Source organism: Aricia agestis, chromosome 12 (genome assembly GCF_905147365.1).
Source record: "Aricia agestis chromosome 12, ilAriAges1.1, whole genome shotgun sequence".
NCBI classification, from domain to species: Eukaryota; Metazoa; Arthropoda; class Insecta; order Lepidoptera; family Lycaenidae; genus Aricia; species Aricia agestis.
The window spans coordinates 3,424,068-3,451,336 of NC_056417.1; the positions used below are offsets into that span (position 1 = coordinate 3,424,068).

General features: G+C 36.3%; 1 protein-coding gene and 1 long non-coding RNA gene across 4 annotated transcripts in view; both read right to left on the bottom strand.

Moving 5' to 3' along the window:
* LOC121732232 (ankyrin repeat and fibronectin type-III domain-containing protein 1) overlaps window positions 1-27,269 on the bottom strand; it is a 160,752-nt gene that overhangs the window by 34,615 nt on the left and 98,868 nt on the right. The window contains exon 1 of one of the 3 annotated variants that reach the window (XM_042122049.1): window positions 455-790. The exons of the other annotated variants lie outside the window; for them this stretch is intronic. The gene's annotated coding sequence lies outside the window, so the exon portion shown is untranslated. Of the gene's footprint in view, window positions 1-454; window positions 791-27,269 lie in introns of those variants that run through there. 3 annotated transcript variants of the gene reach the window in all.
* LOC121732242 lies at window positions 20,037-21,324 on the bottom strand. The gene is made up of 3 exons (XR_006036338.1): window positions 21,093-21,324; window positions 20,397-20,474; window positions 20,037-20,316 (listed from the first exon to the last, which is right to left on the bottom strand). It is a non-coding gene; the product is annotated as an uncharacterized LOC121732242 (long non-coding RNA).

The window sequence follows — 27,269 nt, forward strand, 5'->3', positions numbered from 1 at the left end:
CACTTAATGAGTTACCTATATTCTAATTACTAGATTCATTTCGGAATAAGTGGCGTAATTTTTATTTAAATTTTAGAATAGATGTTCGAATTTATTCTCTGGATAGTTTTTATTTTTTGAGCAATTTGTTGCAATAACCTATCTCCTCGTTGGAATATATTAATTTATTAATAGGTACCATAAATAAATATTGTATTTCCTGTAAAGTGTTGTGGAGCTAATAAATTATAGATTCTATTACGAATGTCGAAAACGAGGCCAACGTATTATGTTCAATAACGAACAAGTTTGTAAACCGAAACGATATTTGAAATTAGAAGGTCTTATAGTTATTATCTGGCTGGTAACGATATCAGTTACTGTAGTCATGGCAATGTAATTAATAGAGAAGTTTTTAAATAAAGTTGTGAACCATTTTGATATAGTTCGTAATATTAACATCATCGTTGCTTACTTTCGTATTCCTTGTAGTTACACTATGTTAAAAAGTTAATTTCATGTAGGCAGTTCATTTATGATTATAAAATAATCCTGGTTTCCAATTTAGAATTTGCATTGAATGTATAACCCCACTTCGTACACTCGTTGTAACTTTTACACTACACCATAAACACTACAGCACAAATACGACATCAAAAATATCCAAAATGCATCAGATTCACACATTTTTATCACAAACACTCAATTAAATAGGAAAGAAATACTTTTAGTGCACTCAAAACATAACGTTTTCTGTCCGTAAACAATTGCTACGATGCGAAGTTGGCTGCGAGACATGCGCAAGCGCCGCGCGTCAGTGCTGCCAACGGAATAAACAACAATCAAGATGGCGGATGTCGGCGCGCGTGGATGTCAATGGCGGGCTCGTTTTGTTTCATCTTGTCATTCAGGTATCGTGCGTTTAGAGTTATGTTACCTCAGAATTCCATGAAAGTGGACCTTACGCAGTTAGCGTAAGGTTGAGATAAATAATTAAATTTCTTAAAGGTCTGTAATGTGAACGGCCTCTATGATTGGATCGGTTTTAATAGTGAATGATTAGATGAATGTTGAGGGCTTGAATTGAAGCAGAACACTTTTAACTCTCAGTATATATATTTATTATCTATGCTTTTAACGATCGCGATGTCATAACATGTTTTATTAACATTTTGTCAATCAACTTACGCTTCAGAAAAAGAGGTTTAATTTTTAAGAACCGTTACTAATGTTCATTAATAGCGCTATCAATTATTATTAATAACAGCGGTATTTCATTTTAATGTAGGCACAAGATAAATATTAATCATCATGGGATCTCCATAAACTTAATAGTAATTACATATTATGTAATTTACTTGTTTTATGTGTTATCTTGTATTAAGGCGCTCCCCCTACGGAGATGCGGCAATTTACCGTTTTTAGAGTCTTATTAACTCATAATTTGAAAGCTACAAAATTATAATAAAAATACAGCAATCATCTTCAGCATATTATGAACATTCCTTTCTCCGTTATTAATTTCCTATTTTTGTTTATTAGACTCATGATAACAGCTTCCAAAGTAATACCTATTTATTTAAATTCAAGCATACATTCAGTATCTCTGTAGTGTTTACAAATTACGTTTATATGAAACACATGCCAATAGATCGACAATTTCATTAAATACATATTCGCCGTTTGAATTTTTTTTTAGGACAATTTTGAACTAAAATAAGTAAAAAAAAAATGGATTTTGGTGCGATCTCGGCAACGCGGCAAATGTATGTCAAGGTTGTTTGCTCAGGGGATGGCCTTAAATCGGCGTACTTGTTACCTATTATGTTACATTATAATCTTTAAGGGTTGTAAAATAAAGTTCTAATTATTTCTGCTATACAGTAGTTTTTTTTTTCACAGTATGTCTTGTTATTGTGTTATATTGTTACTTAATGGTTATATATTTCAACTTTTGTATTACTTGTAACCACCGTACTGTGAGTTACTATGCTGTAAGCTAACCTCTCATTAATTAATAGTAAATTTATTGTTAGATCATAAGCATTGTTATTAATAATAATAATTAAAGCTTATGATGTAACAATAACTATTAATTAATGATAGGTAAGCTCACTAGAATACACTACACTAGCTCACTACAATTACTCTTATTATTGAGTGTCTAACTGTGAAAACGTGTTAATAGTGTTTTAAATGTAGTAAGTATTTAATGTTGTTTATTAAATTTCTGAATTTTTTTTTAATGGAATAAGGGGGCAAACGAGCAAACGGGTCACCTGATGGAAAGCAACTTCCGTCGCCCATGAACACTCGCAGCATCAGAAGAGCTGCAAGTGCGTTGCCGGCCTTTTAAGAGGGAATAGGGTAGGGAAGGGAAGGGAAGGGAATAGTTGAGGGTAGGGAAGGGAATAGGGTAGGGGTTAGGGGATTGGGCCTCCGGTAAACTCACTCACTCGGCGAAACACAGCGCAAGCGCTGTTTCACGCCGGTTTTCTGTGAGAACGTGGTATTTATCCGGTCGAGCCGGCCCATTCGTGCCGAAGCATGGCTCTCCCACGTATAAACTCTGTATGTTTTCCTAATAAAATTAAATAAATAAATGTCCGATTGGCAATTTGTTAAGAAACTGGCTTGACAGACAAGGAAACAACATTGCAATTTGCATACCTAAATATAGGTACACAGTACACCGCGCCGTACAGCACTGCTACTTTTACAGTGAACACTGAACTCTACACACCGAACACACAGCACTATCACATTGCGTTGTTACACGGCTTACACCTTATAGCTATGTCCACACTATGCGCTTTCGTCTTCAATTTTCGCCATCTTCTTTCATTCAACTTTCGTTTTGGCGCATTCAATAATTGAATACGTCAACGAACGCAACGCCAACATTGTCATTTTTGATTTTTGGATACGATCAGAGGGCATGCGTCGCGGGCATGCCTCAAGTTCGCTGTTGACTGCGCTGTAACGCATGCCTTTGACGAATAGAAAAGGCACAGTGTGGACAAAGCTAATGACGTCTATTTCTATATTATAGTATAACAATCTACACAGTATGGCAGATCTTCTTTTTGTCTAAGAGGGTTAACGTAAACTTTCTTCGGAAAATCTCGAGCATTGTTCAATGTTCAGTCTTCGTCATTGTGAGAGTGAAAGTGGGAAATGGAAGGATTTAACATAAAATTATATTGTAAGATTTAATATGACAACAACAAGAATTAATATGACTGTACCTACTAACGGAAATAATTATCAATTTGTATCGAGCAAAAATAGGGAAACTTAAAAAAGTTGTTGATTGGTTAATAATATTTTATGTTAACCAGTTATATTAGCCCAATAATGATAAGCTCCTTACAAAAAACTCCACAAACTGTGCATAAGTGTATCAGCAAACCGAAAATACGTGGCCGTAGTTCGGCATTGACCTTTAGTGTCTAACTAAACACACCATGCCGAAGATACGCGGCCGAAGTTCGGCAAGATTACGCCTGCAATGTATTTTAAATTACCGATGGGCGATGACACACCATGTAGAAATTACTCCAGCCGAACTACGGTCAAGTGTAAGTTCGGCAGCGATTCGGCGGTAATATATTTTTTTCGGCGTCAATTCGGCGGCGTTCGATATACTGAATACTCGGACAAAGTTACGCAACTGAATTTCCACCGTGTAATTTCGGCTCTTATCGTGTGTCATATTAATATCAGCAGAATGCATCGAAAGTCGAAACGTAATATCGGCCAAGGAACTTCGACCGAATATCTTCGGCATGGCGTGTTTAGACACTAAGCGTTATTTTACGCTGGATTTTACGACACTTTAAAGTGTTTAGGAAGAGGGGTCTGCCGACCACCAGGCAGACGACCGCTGGTGGAGTTGCGGTCGCGGTGTCGTACCCGTGGCTCCGTCGTCGGAGAGAGGGCGCACCGCCAAGTTTTAGTGGGTAGGGCTTTCGAGTGAGTCCCACATATCCGCGTCAGGATCTCCCATACCCCGCGGAATGCGTAAATGCATTTCTTGGCGTAAAAAAAAAAAAAAAAGGTATGAGGCTAATTGAACATAGCGTATCAGAAGTAGTTAAGAGGATACACCAGGGGCTAGAGAAATGAAAAAAAGTACGTGTAATATCTATAGCTGTCTCCCTTATAGCTCAAACCTATACCGCAGAACGCGATAGAGATTAGAGACAACTGCAGAAAATCAACGATTCGTTTGATTGATTCCTTCTCCAAAACTTAACCGATTTAAGTACTTTTTTCATTAAAGATTAAAGAAAGGCTTAAAGCTGTGTTCCTATGTTTTTTTTTTGTATAATCTAACTAAATCTGTTTTCTGGATGTTTGAACGCAGCGGAAAATCTGGCCATTTTTTTGGGTTTTTGAACGTTTATATCTTAATTAATAATTAAATTATGAAAAAAAGAAAACATAGGGAAATTGTATTAGTGGCCGTAGATATTCAGGAAAAGAAATTATAACTGTACTAGCATTATCCAGGGAGGAAACAGGGGACAACGTTTGTATGGAAAAAAGGGCTGTGTGGACTCCTCTTAAATAGTAAAATTAATTTTACAAAAGTTTCTTCGAGGCATTCTCGCTTAGCACGTCACGTTGATGCTAACAGATTGTACTGTGATGGTGGTGCAAAAACTGCACACGCACTTCCTAATGATGCCATTAAACTCACGTCAACTTTATCTAACCATCTCATAATTATTACCGCAGTTATCTAAGGCCCATTCACGCCAATCTTAGTTTAAGTTAACCATGTGTTAAAATAGCATGACAATCTATATAGATATTAGAAATGCGAAAGTGTGTCTATCTATTACCTCTTCACGCCTAAACTGCTGAATTTATTTTTATGGGTATACCTTGAATCCTGGGAAAGGACACAGGATACATTCATCCCCGAAAAATTTACGCTTCACGCGCGATAAAGTAATTATGACGCAACGGAGTTGCGGGCGTCATCTACTTTTTTATAAATCACGTTTTTTCATTAAAAAAAACTTATTCTTTGCTTAAAATCGCACACTAGCAGAGTTTCTAAACATACATTAAAGAGTTTTATAGGCAAAGACAAAGCTGCCTCCCTGCCCATTGTGCCCGAAGTGGGCCGGTTCCGGGTTCCGCAGAATTTATGTACACTGCCTAAGTTTCTAAGACATGACCTATTTAGGCAGTGGCCTGTCATAATAGTGCTTGCTTTTGGTATAAAGACAGCTAAGATGTATTTAGTACTTTTTAAGTACAGTTAGGTACCTAGACATTTGACATGACATTCTTGTTGTAATTATTATAAGAAACTATATTTTTCTGTGACTGCGTGTGCGTAAATCCCACGAAAACCATGCATTTTTCAACAGAAAAAACGGTGAGCATGTTCATGTTCTCCATTCGTGGTCAGCGTCGAATGGAGCCTGTTCGACGTTGACCGCCGACGACGACGACGCCGACGACATCTCGGCGTAATTGCAGGGGGTCCAAGCTGTTTGAAACACTATGGCAGTCAACAATTCGAGCAGTCCTTCGTTGGATACGATCCAGAGGGAGCAGTTGGTATTTTGGCGCCCCTGCCCAGAGATGAAAACAATATTCCATATGAGGCCGAACCTGCGCCTTGTACAGTTGTAGGCGTTGGTCCGGGCTGAAGTACTGTCTCGCTCTGTTAAGAACGCCAAGCTTCTTCGAGGCTAATTTGGCCTTACCCTCAAGATGATATCGGAACTGGACTTCGCTCGATATGTTGACACCAAGTATTATTCCTATAAATTGTTATATTATATTATAGTTATATTCCTATAAAATGTTTCGATGCAAGCCTTAACGGCACAAAATGATATTAAATTACAAAAAACTTGTCCAAAAGGTTAAAAAATGCTATTAAATATTAAAACATGGCTTCCTTTTCCAATCTCAACGTATTACGTTGTGTTACCCTGAAGAGACACGTAGAAAAAGATAGAGTAATAAAGAGGTGGCATCATGATAATATGATAAACACCCCTGCAATTTATGTGACTTCCTCCTCGCCAGCTGGTTACATGGAAACTGTTCCGTTCACTGTTATTCTGCTTCTAGTAAAGCTTTATGTCAACTACGTAGAGATCATTTTCATAGGACCGGCGTAAAATGAATGGATGAATGGCTTGAATATTGTAGCTATTGTAGCATCATAGAGTAAAAACGTACATTTTCGTACAGAGAAACAACAGCGTTGTGCATTGATATACAAAAAACCCGTAATGTAAATCTGATCACAACAAGCATAAAGTGTCCATATAAATAACTTAAGGCCAGCGGTTCTCAAACTTTTTTGGTGGCGGAACTCTTTTAAGAAATGACATTTTTTAAGGAACGCCCAAAAATAATGTTTTGTCTTTGAATGGTCTCCACGGCGGTGTCTGCGGGGCTAAAATAGTCGCTTTGGAGAATCATAATATGATTCATTTTTTTAAATCGCAAAATGCAATTCTGCTTGCAAATCATGTCTTCTTCTTCTTTTAAAACAATTCATGTCTAGTAATTCGTACTAATTTGACATTTGTAAGTTTGACAGTTTTGACAATTCATTTGCTGAATTGATTGAGAAGAATTGCTAAAGGTGACCATTTTAGCCCCGCAGATGACAATTCTAGAAACAATAGCATTGTTCGCGTACAAGGCCTTTGCGGAGCACATTTTGATGATGGCTGCTTTAGGCTCATAACGTGCCGTACGTGTGACAAATAACATAATAGTATTATGTATAGATGAAGTTATTATAAGTATTCTGGTAGACGAATCTGATGGCAAATTTTGACGGCAGATTTTTAAAAAATATCCTTGATCATTGGATACATTTTTATATTTGCATGTTTCACACATAGAATAAGGAAAAAAATTATCAAAATGTTTTATTCCAATTACCCCGGTATTGCTAGAGTCAATTTAATTTCTCACTTTTTGCCATCAGATTCTGGTAGACCTATACTTGCTTGCTTGTAGTAGTGTTGCTATCAAATTTAGAGCTCCAAATAGGGCACAATGGGCGATGGCAGTAGCTTTCCATTGCAGGTTTACACGTTTGCCCCATGGTGTAAGTAAATTAAAATAACAATGTCCAGATTTGCAAGACTTTTATCTAGAGTGAGAGTCAGCTTCTATGCACACATTCACACACACACATAGTACAATTATGCATGCAAACAAAATGGAAAAGTAGTATTGACTTAATCAGTCAAATATGGCTTCAGCTACTGACATAAAAACTTAGCTGGGGCAATGAAATTTATATGACCTACCTTTTTTTTTTTTTTTTTTTTGACCTACCTAGGAATAAAACCAACCAAACCAAGTAAAAGCACTCTTAGCATTTCGTGGAACTATATTTTTGACTTATGAGTTATAGCTGTACTCAGAGACATGAAATAAGAACTTCACTTTAATTTTGTTAAGAGTTTGACATTTAATGTACTATGTAGTATAATATGTCAAAATTATTAATCTTAAATGTTATAAGTAATACTAATAAGTAACACCTTAAAATTAAAGGTATTTATTAATTTATTGTCTCTGAGAGCCACAACAGTTCGTTAGTCTCCCATACTATGGTATTTCCATAGACTTAATAGGTATATGGTATTTCTATGTTCTGTACGTTTACTCTATATCAGACGGTAGGCTGTATTGGCATGGTGCCAAAACCCGGCGATGGCCGTACTAGCCAGGAAATGGAGGTCACGGGCGATACTATCATACATAATCACTCTTTTAGCGCTGTAATGCAGACATTATGCCATCACTTAGCTAACCTTTGCAGGTAGGTTAAAATATTACGCCTAGTAACAAAAGGAACGATTTGTTTCTTTGCCACGTATAAGCTTCGAAATTACTGGTTCGATTTTTTTTAAATTGAGCATTTAAGTAGAGAACGATTATTTGCCACAAATAAAAATTACTGGGTCAAATTAAATATTATGTTGAAATGTAACGTAGGTAGGAATTTAGGAAAGGCTACAGGAAATAAAATAGGTTAATTTTTGTTGCAGAAAAATGTATAATTGCCATGGTATTTAGTATTCACGAAAGAGGTGCCGTGATCTACAAAAAGTAAGAAAAGCAAGGTAATGAAATTTGGAATATATTCTTAAGGGTGTTAATTGTTATGTTCTTTTTTTTTATATGCAATAAGGGGGCAAACGAGTAAACGGGTCACCTGATGGAAAGCAACTTCCGTCGCCCATGGACACTCGCAGCATCAGAAGAGCTGCAGGTGCGTTGCCGGCCTATTAAGAGGGAATAGGGTAATAGGGGAAGGTAGGGATGGAAAGGGAACGGAATAAGGGAGGGAAGGGTAGGGAATAGGGTAATTGGGCCTCCGGTAAACTCACTCACTCGGCGAAACACAGCGCAAGCGCTGTTTCACGCCGGTTTTCTGTGAGGACGTGGTATTTCTCCGGTCGAGCCGGCCCATTCGTGCCGAAGCATGGCTCTCCCACGTCTATGTTATTTTTAACATTGAAACACTGATCGAAATTAATACGTTTTATATTTTTCGTCTATAATTACGTACAACGAACAGCTTTAGCCTGAATAGTTTTTTTAATGATTTCTGCTAAATTAAATAACTACAAATTATTCGTTTCTAGCAGACAAATCAGTTTCAAGATAAAAGTCCTTTCAAAGTTAAATACCAGGCTATACTTAATACTTACATGTCATTCAGAAAATAACAATAAATAAAACGACCTATGTACCTACTGCAATAAATACAGCGGTGAGTGGCCTATGTATCGTAAATCGTGCGGTCGGCGATTGCCGTACATAATGAAAAGGCGTTTGCGGACTTAGGCCATTAACAATAACTAGCTATTTGACTGAGCTTTGCTCGGTATTCGATAAAACACGAATAAAATGACATTTTCTAAAAATGATTCCTAGCTAGATTGATTTATCGCCCCCGAAACCCCCTACATACTAAATTTAATGAAAATCGTTGGAGCCGATTCCAAGATCCCAATTATATATTCTATATAATATACAAGAATTGCTCGTTTAAAGATATAAGATAAGATAATCAATAGCTTATTCACATGTTTTGACCCTGTCGCTCATTCGACGACGATCGATTTTGATGTAATTTGGCACAGGTATAAAAAAGACCAAAGGGAAGGACATTTTCCCCTCAAAAAGTCGCTATTTTTTTTTGAGGGGAAAATGTACGGTTCTCGCGCAATTCCTTATTTATGTGTGCGGAGTCGCACAGTACTTACATCTAGTATTGTATTGTGTAATAAGTAATAACTAATAAGTGAGTACTGAGTATATAATAACTACTTATAGGACATAGGTATATGGGAAATTTAATTAATTTGAATTACTAAAACATACAAAGTGAATTAAACATAGCTCCGGTAACCCAAAAATGACTTAAGTAAAATAATTATTTCATAAGTTCTGTAATTTCCTTCCTAGTGTATAGTTTTAATTAAAACAGAAGCACATCTGGTTGTGCGATAATAACAAAATAACTGAACTAACTTCTAACACACTACACATTTTGTGGATTCCAAAATAATATAATTATGCTCCCAAGGATTCATACTATTAAGCTCTAGAATATTATTAAATAGTTTCTACATAATAATAACGTGTAGACGTATTCTAATTAATTTTTATATTTATAACTACTAGCAATATTATAGTTTTTTTTTATTATACTATAATAGCCCGCAATTCCGTTGCGCAAAAATTCGTTCTCGCGCAAAAAGTATATTTTCCGGGATAAAAGGTATCCCTTATCCTTTTCGGGGACTCAAAGTATCTCTATATAACATTTTAGCAAAATCAGTTCAGTGGTTTGTCCGTGAAGAGGTAACATTAAGATACTATGGAAGTCAATGTGGAAGACAGCAGCTGTTACACCGGTATACAAGAATGGTAGTAGATCAGATGCTAGTAATTACAGACCTATTTCTCTTCTGTGTTCATTTTCAAAAATTTTAGAAAAAATTGTCCACAAACGTCTAGTTAGCTTTCTAGATAAAAATAATTTAATATCCGACAAACAATTCGGTTTTCGCGCAAACAGGTCAACAGAAGATGCAGTAAAATTATTGACGCATATAGTTTCAGGACGTCTTGATGAGAAACGTTCATGTATTGGCGCATTTATAGACCTCGCTAAGGCGTTCGATACAATCTCCGTCAAAATCTTGTTGCGTAAGTTAGAATTAATGGGAATAAGAGGTAACGCCTTAGCCTGGTTCAACAGTTATTTAATTAATCGCAAACAATGTGTTAAAATTAACCATCAAAGAAGCAATTTACAAAATATTAATTTTGGCATACCACAAGCGAGTATCTTAGGCCCTACACTCTTCATTTTATATATGAACGACATATTTAATATAAAACTCCACAAAACCGATATTATTTGTTACGCTGATGACACAGCAATTATTTTTTATGGAAATAATTGGGCTGAGGCAGTAAGCACGGCGGAAAATTCACTTAAAAAAATCGCTAGGTGGCTCCAATATAACCTACTTACTCTGAGTATCCCCAAGTCTAAAATTCTATTCTTTCATAAAACAGGAGCATCAGCACCTCCTGTTAATCTTAATGTAACGGTACATACATGTCCTTTAAATAGTCAACAATTATTAGTAAAATGTAACTGTGAGCAACTAAAAAAAGCTACCTTCGTAAAATATTTAGGGGTCACAGTTCGTGCCATTTTTATACTTCAGGCTTGTGTTAAGGAGCATCATGCTTTTCTTAAATCCCCAAATTATGATGTACTACGTAAAAAAAGAACTTGGAAGCTGCCTCTACCACAAACTAACTCTAGTTTTTCAAGACGACTTAGTCCATATTTACACCCATTTATATACAATAATGTAAAACGAAAATGCGTCCTAGAAGATAGTTCATTAATAGAAGTAAAGAGAAAAGTTAAAAACTGGCTCAAAACTCTAGATTATCAAGAAAAAGAACAATTGCTACGAGATATATATATATATATATATATATATATATATATATATATATATATATATATATATATATATATATATATATATATATATATATATATATATATATACAACACACACACACACACATACACACCACACACACACACACACACTGACACACACACACACACACACACACACACACACACGCACACACACACACAGCGCGCACTTAAAACTTAACATTTAAAATCTTTAATGAGTAGCCAGAGGCTCTTTTATTTGTTTTTCAAATATTATACCTGTTTTTTAAATCTAAATCTTAACTAAACTATATGTCTAAAAGAAGGAAAATATATTGGTGATCTGCAGGACAGGCTCAGCCTAGTGCAGGCGCCAAAGTTATACAATATGTGTAAAGTCTGTTATTTATTGTCTTCGTAAGTTCAACGTAGTAACAGATGCTAAAAGTTTTAAATAAAGATTATTATTTTTATTATTACTTTTGTAGTTATAGTACTTATTAAGTCCGTTTCTGGGAAAAAAGTATCCTATGTCCTTTCCCGGGAATCCCGGGATCCAATTAGATACATACTAAAATTTTAGCAAAATCGGTTCAGTATTTTGGGCGCGAAGAGATAACAGACAGACACACTTCCGCATTTATAATATTAGTATGGATTAACTATGTCCACACTGTGCACTTTCATCTTCAATTTTCGTCATCAACTTTCATATTGGCTCATTCAATAATTGAATGCGTCAAGGAACGCAATGCCAATATTGTCATTTTTGAAGTTTTGGATACGGTCAGAGGGCATGCGTCGCGGGCATGCCTCACGTTCGCTGTTGTCTGCGCTATAACGCATGCCCTTGACGAACAGAAAAAGGCACAGTGTGGACAAAGCTAACGGTTCAACATGGCCATTTCGCTTCGTTTCTCCTAAGTGTAGAAAAGGTTAAGCTAGTGTAAGAAAATCCCCGTCGACCCGCATCTGCACAAATTACAGTTTTCCCAGAGAACAGAGGGAAATATACCCACCTAGTGAAAATGTATGTTATTTCAGATTGTCCTACAAATGCATTTTGTGCCTTATTGTATATACGTAAGGTTGCAATTACTGTGATTTGTATTTAATCGTCTTGCAGCACTTTTAAGTTTGTTTTTTCTTTTAACTGAAAAATTTCCAACTGCTGTACTGTCTGCTTCATTGATTTTCAAGATTCCTTAGTGTTGTTTTGTAAAGATTTTCTTACCGTTGCGGCGGTTTAATATTTTATGATGCTATGGCTTTTAAACTGTAAATTATAAATTAATTTTGATTGACATTATATGTGGGGGACAGCTTGCGCTAATTCCCCGTAGATCGCCTAGGTCAGCGTTTCTTGAAGAGATGAGGGTGATGATGATGATGATTACTTGATGAGGAGATGAATTTAAACACTTTTTCAGTCTTGTTCCAGGTAGCAAGCACACAGTAGTTCCGAAGCTGGGCAACGTTGGAGAGCGAGAGTCGTACTATGGCGGCCGACCCATATTTATATCGGCCCTGGTACCCAGCTTCTAGAACATTCCATGCCTCACCCCCTTGGAAGGAAAATTTATTAAATTTCGATGAAAATTACATTATTTTACAAAATATACATTGGTTTTATTTGTACAATTCTCTTAGCTATAATTTTACATAATAAACATGTTCGTGCCGACCTCCGTAACCGAAATAATTGCAAAAATCTATTTTTGCTATATTTATACTACCTCGCCGCCCCCCGATATAACGGTCGCCTCTGGCTGTCCCTCTCGCACGGGACTTCCTTGTCTGGGACAAGGATAGCCCGCTCGAGATGTATCCTATCTCCCTCACTTTTTGGTTACAGAAATCGGCACTACCGCACTGGCTCTAAACCCATCCCATTGAATGGCACTATTTTTCACTGTACACTGATTTCTCACTAAAATGTCCATAGTCCATACACTATTTACTGTCTGTCGTGCACATTATACTTCCCTAGTGAAACTGACGAACGCATTTTGACTAAACACTCTGTACAGTGGCATAACTAGTAACTACTATTCTTTTCTCTCTTTTATTTTTGAGAATTCTTTCTTAGTCTCATAACCTTGTTTGGCGAAAAGGTTATAACTTATAAGTTAACGGTGTTAATGAAAATTTCATAACTCGAGTTTAAATTAGGCTTTCACGCTTACGTCGGCTTACGTAACGTTACGCCTAACGCCGTAAGGTTTTTGTGTTTACGTAGGTAGGTGTAATCAAAAGTGAATGACCAGTGAAGTTTAAAACTATTATAGGCTGCGCGTAATTTTATGATCACTCAGCATAAGTGCAAGAGAACACGCAATGTTTGAATTTTGGGTCTCTCTCTGGTTTCCTTTTCAAATTTCATCTAATTTTTCAGATGGAATTGGAAACGAACGACGCGACGATACGCACCGACAGAAAGACACACAAATGCGCACACATACATGGCTATGTTTATATTTATAATTATTCTAATTATAACAATGACGAATTACTAAAATTATAATGATCCTGTCTGCCAAGCACAAGTTGAGTTGAGTTTAAACAACCACCTGCTGGGTCAAAATGACCCATCGAAAGATACGCATCAAGGGCAAAACCACATGTTCTGACTATATTTAACGATCATTATAACTATAGCCTTAAGGTTTAAAGTAGCATCATTTTTTCTGACTCATCGGAGCGGTAAGAGAGTGGGAATTTCACCAGTGGTAGAGTCCCATAAGAACATCTGTTGCGAGCTTTCCACTGGGTTATATAATTGTGGCGATGCATTTTAGGGTTATTAAGTTAAGGGTGTTTTTAGAGTCTATAGAACGCGGGGTTAGTATGCTTTTTGATATAACATAAAGTCCATGTCATACTCGTATCATATCCATTGTAAATGACGCTAATCCGCATAATGTTTCGCCGGTTGTGTTGTGTGCTTTGTGGCACTGATTTATAAGAAAACGAGCTTTTGCCCGCGGCTTCGCTCGCATTAAGCAGTATTATAACATACAAACTTTCATCCCCTATTTTAACCCCTTGGAGGTAGAATTGATTATTATCTACCTGCATGCCAAATTTCAGCCCGATCGGTCCAGTGGTTTGGGCTGTGCGTTGATAGATCACTATGTCAGACAGTCACCTTTGAGTTTTAGTTAGGGTGAACAAAAACAAGTGATAATAATTTAGGGTGTGTATGTGTTCCCTGTAGAGAGTTCTCTGTCAAAGTAGCAGCGCTGAAAGACCAAAAAATTTTTTCACTTTTGTATGGCCAAGGGCCTACTTTCACAGTGAAATCTCTACAGGGAACACGTACACACCCTAAAGTATTATCACCCACACAATATTTTTATTGACTCCGTCACACACTCACAAGTCAAACAAGAGTCTGCGAACGACTTCCGTCGCCTAATGAACAAGCCGTGATCAAATAAGTCATATTCCACGCCAATAACCGGGTTACGAAATATTGATGTAAGTATACTGGGCATTGTGATCGAAGAGACTGGGTATAGCATAAAATATTGTTAGTATTTCGTACTTTTATTAGACTTTAGACTTTAGAGGATTCGCAGTCATGTTTATGTGCTATAAATTATAATTCTCCCTGCTGCTAAACTAACAACAGGTTGGACTCCGGGAGTGAAAACTTGCACATTAGAAAGAGATTCCTACGCCGTGCCAGAGTACTATTATAATATATTCTGTGGCCGCACCCATCAAGGCGGTCTACTCTACTTTCTTGAGTTTTATATCCCACTGCTGGGCAAAGGCCTCTCCTAGGGGCTTCCACTTGTCTCTCTCTAATAACTCAAGAAGTTATTACTTCAAATATTCAATTATTAGATACCATTTATTACTAAGTTGAACAGTGACCAATTGAATATTATTAATATAAACGTCTAAATCACAATAAACAACATCTCACATACTTACATACGCAAAATTGATATTTATGTAAAATTTTGTAACACGTTCGTGATTTGGACTACTTTTAAAGATTCAGCTATTAGAAATGACCTAGCGAAGTTAACGCGCGGCGTTATGCCTTTACGATTTTTGGCCACGGCCACAGAATAGATAATAGTTAGGACTCCGATGTAGGACTCTACTTTTTCCTATTTCGAAGTAAAACTGCTCCTTGGGAGCTACGTGCCTCAGTGCATACAATTTGAATGTAGTGTCCAGAAATGCAGTTAAATATTCTTCTTTAGAGCTGCTCAAAAAACAGCGAGAACATTTTTACCAATCCAGTATTTCTTTTCTTGTCTTACTTGTTGTATGTTGTGATGACACACGAACAATCCGCCATATTATATGCATATTTAGCTAACATAATATGTGTAAAACCCTGCATATTCCTGGTCCCGTTACCTGACCCAAATTATACCAGTACCGGTGAAAGCGCTATCGATCACTTTATAAGTGTTGAATACTAATTTCATATCTTGAGGAGCAGAGGACGACGTAGCTACGGACAAATTTAATGGCCTATGTAATTTGGTTGGATTAGATATGAGAAATAGCTACTTACGGACAAATTAAATTGCAGGCAGATGGCCACGTAATTTGTTTGGACTGTATCAAGCCCAGCAGATACATACACAATATAACATTGCCTTGAAATAACTCTACCAAATAAATTAGGTCCATACACCATTTGTGTATAAATTTTCTCTGATAACTAGAGGCTTACTAGCTGTGCCCCGCGGTGTTACCCGCGGTTTAAGTGATATATCATAAAAGACTATGAAAAGTACCAATAATAGGGTCAAAACGGGACGACACATGGTTCTATAACGGTTTATGGTAGTGATGATGATTTAGATGATTGATTAAGATGAAGGTAATTTGCATAGTAGCATATGCTTTCCGCTCTTAAAAAAACGTCAAACTCCTAAACTTGTATCTATCAAGAATCAGGAGTTCTCTCAGCACCTTCCGAATCATGGTATACCTTGGTGCAAAATCTTACTTGTTGGTAGCATATGCTTAGAATACTGCTCACGAAACCGAAGTCACCACATATTTCCATATAAATTTTGAGGAGTTCCCTCGATTACTTATGGATCTCTTCATCAGGTCACCACTTTTATGAATATGGTACCAAATTTGAAAATCGGTTCACAAACGGCGGAGTAATCGTTGAAGATAAAAAACGAACATAACACCTCCCCCATTTCGAAAGTCAGTTAAAATTGTAGCCTATGTGTTATTCTGATGTATAAGCTATATTATTGTAAAGTTTCATTAAAATCCGTTCAGTAGTTTTTGCGTGAAAGAGTAACAAACATCCATACATCCATACATCCAAACAAACTTTCGCCTTTATAATATTAGTACTGACAATAAAACAAAACACTATTTAGAAGTACGCGATGTATGTTTCTATTTCTTCACGTTTAAGCCACTGAACCTACACTTAACCAATTTTCATGGAATTTGGTATTCCTTGTGATCTGGTAAAGGCATAAACTTATAATATACTGTGCATGATGAAATGATACACGCGAGGACTAAAGATATAATATTACATTATTGAAAGAAACACAAAATATATTGTACACGGACGTAGCTAGTTACAATGTTATTCTATGTCAGAGAGCGAATGTTTTTTCTGACAAGTAAAATATTTTCTCCTAAATTCCAAATATGAATTCCAAATAGTTTTCGTTCACACTCCAACAGTGCATTATAAGTTTATCGGTAAAGGATATTTTTATGACTGTAAAATATTCTCGGTGTCGTTACGCTTTTTTAATTTTTTGACCAAGTTCGAGTTGTCGACAGCTGCAAGTATTCGTATAAAATATTATATTTTAAGCTATCACATGGCTTGGAGCGCGGCAGCCGAATCAATAAATTCCGTAACGAAAAAACCCATCGTCCAACGTCGTTACAGTACGGCAGATTTCGGCAAGGTGGTTGACAAGACGTATGCGTGTAGGCTAGCTATTACTTTACCGCGGCAGTCTTAGAGTGCCACACGTATGACGTATTATTATATTGAGTGAATTTGAATTCCAATATGAGTAAGCCATGTTTAAAATTCACTAAGCGCGATGGCAAAACAAACTATGCGCATTGTTTAATATTCTGTCTGTCCGACGTCTCGATTTTGAGGGAATTCTCTGATACCGTAGTCATATTTTCTTTCTTATAAAAATATATTTTACATGAATAACTAATTCAAGGCCCGCTGTTTTTTTTCTGTCACCTGGCGTTTTTAATATGCCAGATAAAACAATCAGTCCTTATTATTACAGACGCTATGTTAATATTATTCTTATTAGCTGTAGGGGGTCGAAGCGCTAAACAGGAGAAAGTTCTCAAAAGAGAAAAATTAAAATATGTCAGTGCTCAACCAACTCAAGTCAGGTTGGGTTAGGACGTCACAGTGGTCAAGTACCGTACTATTTTCCAGCAAAGTGATTACTGATTGTTTGAGTGTTTTGAAAAATTTGCAATGTTTAAATAAATTTAGTTTCTACTTATTTATTACAGATATAAGTAGGGGAGAGGGGGGGTAGATTTAACAGGGGTAAGTATTAACAAATCTAACTACTAAATTAAATGATGATACGGTAAGACGTTCGATTTTATTAGTTCGGGCGAGGTCGGTGAATGATTTGCGACAATTGAGTTGTCCACCGGCCGCCGCGTCATGAAGTTATTGTACGTCGGTACAAAAATACAGGTAATCGAACATTGTACGTCTCGAATTTTTTGATTCATGCTGGTTTTGCGATTGCAGATTTTTATATAATTAAAGGTTATTAAGTTGTTAATTACATTTCCGTGTTATTTGATTAAATATACGTATAATTTTTTAAAAATAATTAGTTATATTCCAAAAGGTCCTCGGGGGCTAGTTTTAACAAATGAAACGGGGTAAGTATTAACCCGTTAATATTTGGCATTACAAGCCAGTTGGAGCTGCCACATCTGCCGAAAGAGGTACGTCGATCACTCTGGCGGAAGCGGTACACGCTATCGGAAACACCATACCACCGATGTTCATATTTCCGAGGATTCAATCAGATTCAATTTGTGTTGGAAGCGGTCCGCCAGAATCCACAGCAGCTCAGTGTGGATGACAGAAAAGGAAATTTATGTTATTTGAGAGAAGTTTTTAAGTTATTTAACATTTCAATATTGTTTTGTTTTTTACTTCCATGGTTAAATGAAATTCTAACAAGTTTTGCTAGCGTTAATACTTACCCCGTCACTGTTAATATTTGCCCCCGAAACGGGGCAAGTTTTAACCGCTGATTTAAAAAAAAATGCGTCTCCCTTCGAATCCAAGTAATTTAGATAAATTTTATGCTTAGTATATGCAAGTCATATAAATTTCCGTTACTCGGGTATAAAAATAATAACATAAAGTTTTCAAATTAAGAAGATAAATGACAATATTTAAAATCTGTTAGAACTAGCCTCCCTCTCCCCTACAAGATGTTAGTGTAAACACTGTTATCCTTGAAACCATCAAATAAACCCGTCAAAATGAACAACTTTTTCTATGAGAACAATGCTGGGAACTCAAAAAATCCGTCTTCATACTCATACAAATTGCCTATCCGGGCATCCGTATGGGTATGAAGACGGCATTTTTTTTTTTTGAGTTCCCAGCATTTTTCTTTTAGAAAAAGTTGTTCATTTTGATGGACTCATTTGATGGTTTCAAGGATAACGGTGTTTACACTAACACACTGTAAATTTATGTTACAGAAAAAGAAAAAAAGAATTAAGAACTAAGAAGACAAAGAGCCATCAGCCATACCTAAAAATTACAATGTGAATTGCATGCATTCTGAGAATACTGCCCCCTTCAGTCTGGGGCCTGTACCGGGTACCCTGACAAGTTTTTGCGAGCGCACCCGAAATTATAATTAAGGTCCTGACGCAGCTCTTGAGAATTTATATACGAATTGTGAAGGTCATCGACCTGCCTCTGTCACACCCTCCTCACATTACGAGTACAAATAAAGCACTGCTGATTAGAGATTTCTAAAGTAAGCGAGTAGGTGGATCACATATTTTTATGGAAATTGCCCTAGTGCTATCAGAGAAGTTGATTCTTAAGCAGATTGCAGACCTACGTTATTTGGTCGTGTTATGTCAAACCCAGTCGACAGATTACGAATAACATTGAATTGACAAAAACCAATAGGTCCGTCAACTGCATATGTAATCCAAGAAGTTTACACCCTAATGGAGGTATCATAGTGAACAATAGATTGAAGATAAAAAATATGTCCTTGGATGACGTCATTGTTATGTGCTATCCCTTTTCTTTAGGGTAACCAAAGTTTTGAATATTCTAGGACAAACAAGTAGTCTTAACTATTAGTACGGGAGCCCTAGAACAAACTTTCAAACAAATAAAAAAATAATTGTTCTAGGGCTTCCGTACTATACAGGGGGAGAACCTTGCTATAATTTACTAATTATTCTAATGCCCGGGCCGCACCTGTGTAGTGCTTCGTGCTTAAAACGATACCGTATCCAGGACAATCTGCGTGTATCGTAATCATAGCACAAAGCTTCGTACGATAGACGCATGTACGGCCGCGGCATTAGTCATACACTACGAATATTATATACTAAGGAATCGTAACTCTCATAATATTACCGTTTTAAATTTGGTTCCTTTTGATCTGTCATGTAACGTCAGCCTAGTACCGCTCAAGGTCACCTAAATATTGCAAATGTATTGAAATCTGTACCTATAAGGTACACTTTTTTGACAAGTTTGGCGTTTTGAAGCGCGCGTTAGGCGCGCGCTTCAAAACGCCCAATGTGTATTTTTAAAATGAGCCCAGTAGTTTTTGAGTTTATCCATTACAAACAAATCTTTCCACTTTAGAATATTGGTATGAAGTAAGATATTTTTCTTGGCTTTGTATATGAAATGGAGTAGAATTAAAAGACAGCTTCATATGAAAGATTTTTTATATTAAAGTCAAACAAAAAATTGGGGATTGATGGGTTTTAAGTAGTATTCTAATCAAATCAATCAAATCAAAATAATTTATTCATATAGGTCACACGGTAACACTTATGAACGTCAAGATTCTTAAATAGTTATTACAAAATAAACATCTCATTCTTAGATACATTAATACATGGTAATTATCACAATTTGACTTACATAAATTACTGACAAATTCCATTTTATATCTCTCTGATCATCTGATTTTAAACCTTTTTAACATTGGTTTTAATATATTTCTGTTATTTTTAAATAATGAACAAACAGGTAAAACGATAGCTTCTTGCACTTCCACAATTTGTTTCTTTTTAGGTGGTTCATTTTCATCGAGCTGAAAGAGGTAGCAATGTGAGATGAAAATGTAAATGATAATCTAAGTCTCAAAGTCAGCCATAAAATTTTAATGCTTACATATTTTTCAAGTATCGGCATTGCTGACGCTTTAGCGCAAGGAGTTTCTTGTGAGCTTGAAGGAATATTAAGACATTCCTGAAAAAAATAAGTGATATTAAGAAGAAGAAGACACAACTTTAAATGATTAGTTACCTTTTTTTTTATGGAATAAGGGGGCAAATGAGTAAACGGGTCACCTGATGGAAAGCAACTTCCGTCGCCCATGGACACTCGCAACATCAGCTGCAGGTGCGTTGCCGGCCTTTTAAGAGGGAATAGGGTAATAGGGGAGGTTAGGGTAGGGGATTGGGCCTCCGGTAAACTCACTCACTCGGCGAAACACAGCGCAAGCGCTGTTTCACGCCGGTTTTCTGTGAGAACGTGGTATTTCTCCGGTCGAGCCGGCCCATTCGTGCCGAAGCATGGCTCTCCCACGTATAAAATTACCTGAAGTAATCTCATTTCTTTATTCATACTAATGTACTATCTTCATCGTCTGTGTGTCTGTCTTTCTGTCTGTTGCATGCTTTACAACTGGACCGATTTTTATGAAATTTGGCATAAACATAGATAAGATGTTGAGAAAGGACATAGGTTACTTTTATTGTGTATAAATACATAGTTCCCATGGGAAACGGTACAACCTAATTTTGCCACAAGGAAGCCGCAAGATACCTCTAGTATTTAGTAAAATAATTCACTATTAGAACTTACCAATGTTTCGCAACACCCACAAATCTTTGGTATAGCAGATTTCAATAAGCGGTCAGGTCTATTGACATCATAGTCTTCAAGTTCAGATCGAAAGTGTAGGCTACAAATTCTGGCAGATTTATAATAATTTGATTTTAATGGTATTTTAGATAACCAAGCTTGCCTCAGGTCAGGGTCACTAGGGAACCTGTAACGTAAAATAGGTGCCATAAATGTAAAATGCTAAGTAAAGTATTACCATTGGAATACAAGGACAATCCAATCCAAACTAACTAATAGTCATCCTAGCCTAATATATAAAACTTTTGTCCATAACACCTTTATCGGGTAGTAAATCATTTGCAGTTATATGTACGAACTACGAGGACAATCCAATCCAAAGTACAGTTAATGGTCACCCTAGCGAAATGTAAAAAATATTTCATTTAATTAACTTACCCGTGAAATTTCACACCACAATTTGGATACCATGCACTTTTACAACCTCGAAGTACACAACTCATTGTATTTTGTATTAAAAATAATATGTTTTATTTACTTTATGTAAAAAAATCGAACAGAGATGCTGTCAACAATCGGCAGCCATAATGTTTTGACTACGTTCTGACATTTGCTTGTGTTGCTATTAAAAAAAAACTAACATTATAAAATGGGAGTAATGTGAATAAAAAAAAAACATAAGTTTATTTTTCTTTTTGCTTTTGATGTTATGCAACCAAAAAACACCCTTGAATTATTATTTATTTAATTGTAAGGTTTTTTTAATCGTGTATATGGGACGTATTTTAGGCTTAAAAACTAAAACTGATTTTGTTAATAGGGAAAATATAAAACACTTTGGCAACTCTGTGTTTTACAAGTGAGCGAGTGAGAACTATCAAAAGAAAAGAACAGGACATAACAAAAAGGTCAACAGAGTTCAAATATTTGATCTTCACTTTTTTGTTCTGTAGGAAAACTCCATTAGGGTGTAAACTTCTTGATGTAATCACTTTCTTCGATGGCACATGTACCTACTACTATATCTACTGTGTTGCCAGAATCCCCAGCCGTAGCAAACCCAAATAGAATTCTTTGAGCAAACCACGAAACCCTTTTTTTAATATAATCTCAGCCAGAGGCCATGCTAAAACTGTCTAAGAACTCGCAACGAAACTAACAGAAGAAAATAGAAGGAGTAGGAACGTACTCCAATTTTTCCTTCCCCATACAAAGCACAGCACTTCATTTGACAGCACAAAGTTGCAATAACCGAAAATCAAACTAGGTCACTACATGTTAATCTGAATGTGTAGTGGCATCTTCTGTGATGCGAGGATCGCCAGCCAACCAACCACGAAAACCGTTTGATATGATCTCAGAGAGCCTGAGGGATTTGCTAAAGATCTATGGGCGCCTCGCGATTGCCTCGCACGTAAATTCCCTGTGTGATATCTGATAAGACTCAAATTGTTAAAAGATTAGACACTGGATTCCCGTTACCGTGGTAGGCATTATGCAGGAGATATTCCAAAAGTTTTCGGTTCCAATCAATATGGAAAGAAAAGGTTTGAAGTAAAAACTTATTTAGCGGCGTTGAGCGTTTTTGGATGGGTAAAAAATGTCAAACTCGCGTAAGAAGTAAGAGCGTGTGATCCACAGACATAGATCATGATATATACCGCATGTGTATGTACTTCGCGTGCTATATCGCGCTCCCAAACGATGAGCAATGCTCGTCTTTCGAAAGTCTGAGGAAGATGAGACTTCCAACGCGGCGTAGGGCAGAAATGCCGTCTTTTTCTACTGTACGGCGAATATAAATACTCCTGCTGTTTAGTTTTAACTTCCGCTGTCAGTCGGTTTTTAATGTGCCGTTGTTTTCAATAGCCACCTCTTGGCACATTGTATACGATGATTAATGACAATTACCGAGATCCGCAAAAAATGACGGTCAACGATACACGACGATTATGCAATTTCACATCCATTATGCATTCGCCAGCAGACCGAGGCGATTAATATGTATACCGGGATGAAAACCGCAAGAAAACTGTTTGTACACACAACATAAACACACCGAAATTGTCTCTTTGAAAGTAAATTAACACAATCGTTTGGCGTTCGAATTTTGATATTTTTTTCTGGTGTTCTGTGGATAAGGACTAAAGATGATACGTTATGATTCGCTCGACTAACGTCGCGAAAAAAATACATTTACTCGTAAACTGCATACACATGTGTGGTTAGACAATTTATTGTATTTGTCTAATATAGCGATTTTTGTAACGTACCTACTCAATCTTGGACAAAACAATGTGTTACTATAACTTTTGTAACATAATATTATATGTTGATGATATTTTATTGAGGTGTAATCAAAATAACCAGACAACATACTTTAACATTTTATAGTACATATTATATTATTATGAAGTTTGGACTATAACAAGGGGTTAAGTGCTGTTAAGTACTCAAGAAGGCTTTTAGTAACTTTAAAACGATAAGAAATTATTTTCTAAACGACCATTAAATGCATTAAATCTGAGCGTTTATTCGTGTTTACGAGCTTAAATCGAATAAAATCATCCCCTAGTGAAGCGGGATGGCTCGCTAATAGAAAATGGAATGGAATAATAAATTACGTCACGTCAATCCCGCATTTACTATTCTATTTCGTTCCTGTCAATCCCGTATAGCGCGGGTACATAGGTGATAGGAGTAATATTAACGCCTCCGTGGTCCAGTGGTTTAGAGCGTGGCTGTTGACTTGGAAGTCATGGGTTCGAATTCCACGTTAGAAACATGTTATTTCCAAGTTTGGTTAAGATATATTTTTTTAAATGTAAATAAAGGGGCAAACGAGCAAACGGGCCACCTGATGGAATGCAACTTCCGTCGCCCATGGACACTCGCAGCATCAGAAGAGCTGCAGGTGCGTTGCCGGCTTTTTAAGAGGGAATAGGGTAATAAAGGAGGGGAGGGTAGGGAAGGAAATAGGTTAGGGGATTGGGCCTCCGGTAAACTCACTCACTGGGCGAAACACAGCGCAAGCGCTGTTTTACGCCGGTTTTCTGTGAGAACGTGGTATTTCTCCGGTCGAGCCGGCCCATTCGTGCCGAAGCATGGCTCTCCCACGTATAAAATATAATGCAGGCTGATCACCTGATTGTCTGACAAGTAAGATGGTGAAGGCAATGGGCATGTAAAAAGTTGGTCCTGCGCCTGATCTCTCGCCAGTCGTATCGGTCTTTCGTCTCACTGGCTTATGAGAGTACAGGAATAGAGAGTGCTCTGACTGAACTGAACTGTATCTGATTTTAATCATACTTCAATCTTCATCCAGGTTTAAATGAATTGAAGTCCATCTTTTTTAATATCTATGGACGCTTCACACCACGTCAGTCTGGCCCCGTGGTAAGTACCCGAAGGACTTGTGTTACGGGTACCAGACAACGGAAATATTAAATAATACTTGTATACTATACATATATTTAAGATTTTTATTATATGATACACATCTATATATTCATATCTATATATTAATACGTGAGAGAAAAACTTTGTAACCCTTTTTAAGAAAAATGGGGAAACGTAGGTGCATGAAATTTCGCACAGTTATAGTTTATATAGTGAACTGTGAAGGAGTGCATCGAGCTAATATTATTTTAAAATGATGCTTTTATCATATATATTTTTAACAAATAAAACGTTACACACACTACGACACTACTACTAGGAAAAATGACAGATTTTTGAGTGACAAGCCTATACATACGAATTATATTATTTTATTTATGGTTGAAGTGTGTTGACAACGAGTTGACAAATTGAAAATGAATTATTGTTTTTTTATTTAATTTTAAATACTATTAAACAATGCTTAAGCGGCCAGTCTGAGTTCAGCTGAGTCCCAGAGACAAGAATTGAAAAAACTATAATGAAGTCAATATTTTTTACAAAATATAGGTCCTAATGTCGTTGCAAGTAAGGTCGAATTTCGACCATTGGGCGATCTCTAGTATTAATTAATACACATCCATGACTCAGGAACTTTGAAAACTTTTTGTTCCGAATTTCATCAAAATAGGTTTAGTGGTTTTAGTGTAAAGAGGAAGCAGACAGACACACTCTGGAATTTATAAAATTTATATGGATTTAAGCTAAAAATAATGAAAAAGCCAGCCACTAGGCGAACCAAGTAGTTGACTACACTACCAATTGATACTATTGAAATCAGTAAGTTTTTAATAAGTTTCTAGCTAGTAGCTGGAAACAAGATACAAATAAATTATAATAAATAATAATTTCTTTTAAAAGTAACATTTTCATTATTTAATAATGAAAATGTTAATGATACTATTCTACACATTCTAAAATAGGTTTGTGTTAGGAATACACCGGAATTCGTTCTCAATTCTCATTAAACTGACCCCGGGGGAATATTGATTTCTGGTCGTTTTAGGAAATTGAATTGTATGGAGTGTATACTATAGAATAGACTACTAGGTAGTGAATAGTGTTAGTGTATATTCTAGCAAGTAAGGTACCTATTCCTCTGAAATTCGTTTCTCGCACGGTTTTCGCACTCGTGCTACTAACCGTGCGGAATTTCGACAAAATATGAAGTTGCCGGTAATAGTTCTGACTAGTACGGTGCTCGCGCGAGAAACGAATTCAATAAACAAAACTTTGTTGACTACGGAACCCTAAAACGGAACCCTAACCAGCTGTTTTTTTGTATATTGATAGGTTAATAGTTATAGGAATTTAAGAGTAACATTGTCCTATAAATAGAGCAATCCATATTTTAGGACCATCAAATCAAAATATTAAATCCTTTACATCTCTGTTAGCTACCACTTTCGAGAATTTCCGCAGAGGAAATTGTCGTTCGTCTTATCAAAATGAAGCTACTCACGAAAAAATTAGCTTGATAGTAATAAAAAAAAATCTAGAATCTAGGGAACCTGCACAGCAAGTACATTATTCCGGGATAAAAACTATCCTGTATTTAACTTGAGACTAGAAGTATTTCCATACCTACTTAATTTCATCAAATTCTGTTCAATTCTGTTCAATGGTGACGAGGTAACAGACGGGGAAGAATTTAAAGGGTGCCCCCCTTTAAATTCTTCCCCGTCTGTCAGAAAAATAAAGACTCGCACTTGGCCTACTTTTTTATCTATCCTAAAAAAGTGCTTTATGAACTGTTCACTTCAGGACATGACAATACGACAGCAAAGAAAGACAATCCGTGTTCCTACGCCTTTCAAGTCTTTGATTAAGCCTTAGAAGTTTATTGAAGTTTGAATAAACCTTTCGAGGTTCATTCACAGTGAATGAACCGGTTCCCCTCAGCTAAAGCTTTTGAGGTTTAATTTGAATAAGAAAATAAATGAATGAGTTGTTAAGATCTTCTTTAATACGGATGTAATTAGAATTTATAGTAGTTTTTGATGGCGAGGTATTTAAATTTTTGATGTGTTTTTATTTACTTATGTAATACTTATTTTTTTCATACTTTACTATTTGCCAGAATAGAGCGAAGCTACATAAAGTCTTTATGTATGTAATATAATAATATTATGTACTATGTTTGTCCACCCACGATTACACTTTAATCTCCATACTCCATTTCGAATTATTTTACTCTAAAACCTGAATTCAGTATGGGCAGTATCGAGGGCAGCTATAATGCTACCAATTAAAATGTCTCGTGTAACGTGTTAGTGTTAGTGCATTAAATAAATATAAATTAGCACATTATTTTTTATCGACTTTAAAGTGTTAAGACTTCGATTTAAAGAAATTTGAAAGAACACAATTTATTTTTAACGTCCAAAATTCTATTTCAATGAGAATTGAGATACCATTTTACAATAATATTGCATAACTGCCGACGAAAAGTAGCTGTTAATTTATTATGTCGTTATGATATCAATAAAACGCTGTTTGGTCATAATGATCGAATCAAAATTACTTTGAGACCGTTATTATAGCGTGGATGTTATATTTAGTCATCTAGTTGAATTAGGCTGGCAACTGGTTTTTTTCGCCGAAAGATGCCGTTCCGCATTACACGAGAGTTGGGAATACTCCACAGTAATCCCCAATTCTCGAGGAATGTGGCGTCTATGGGCGTAACAAGTCCTACATATTATTATCCACTCTGAATGTGGCGTCCCGCGTCTTTGG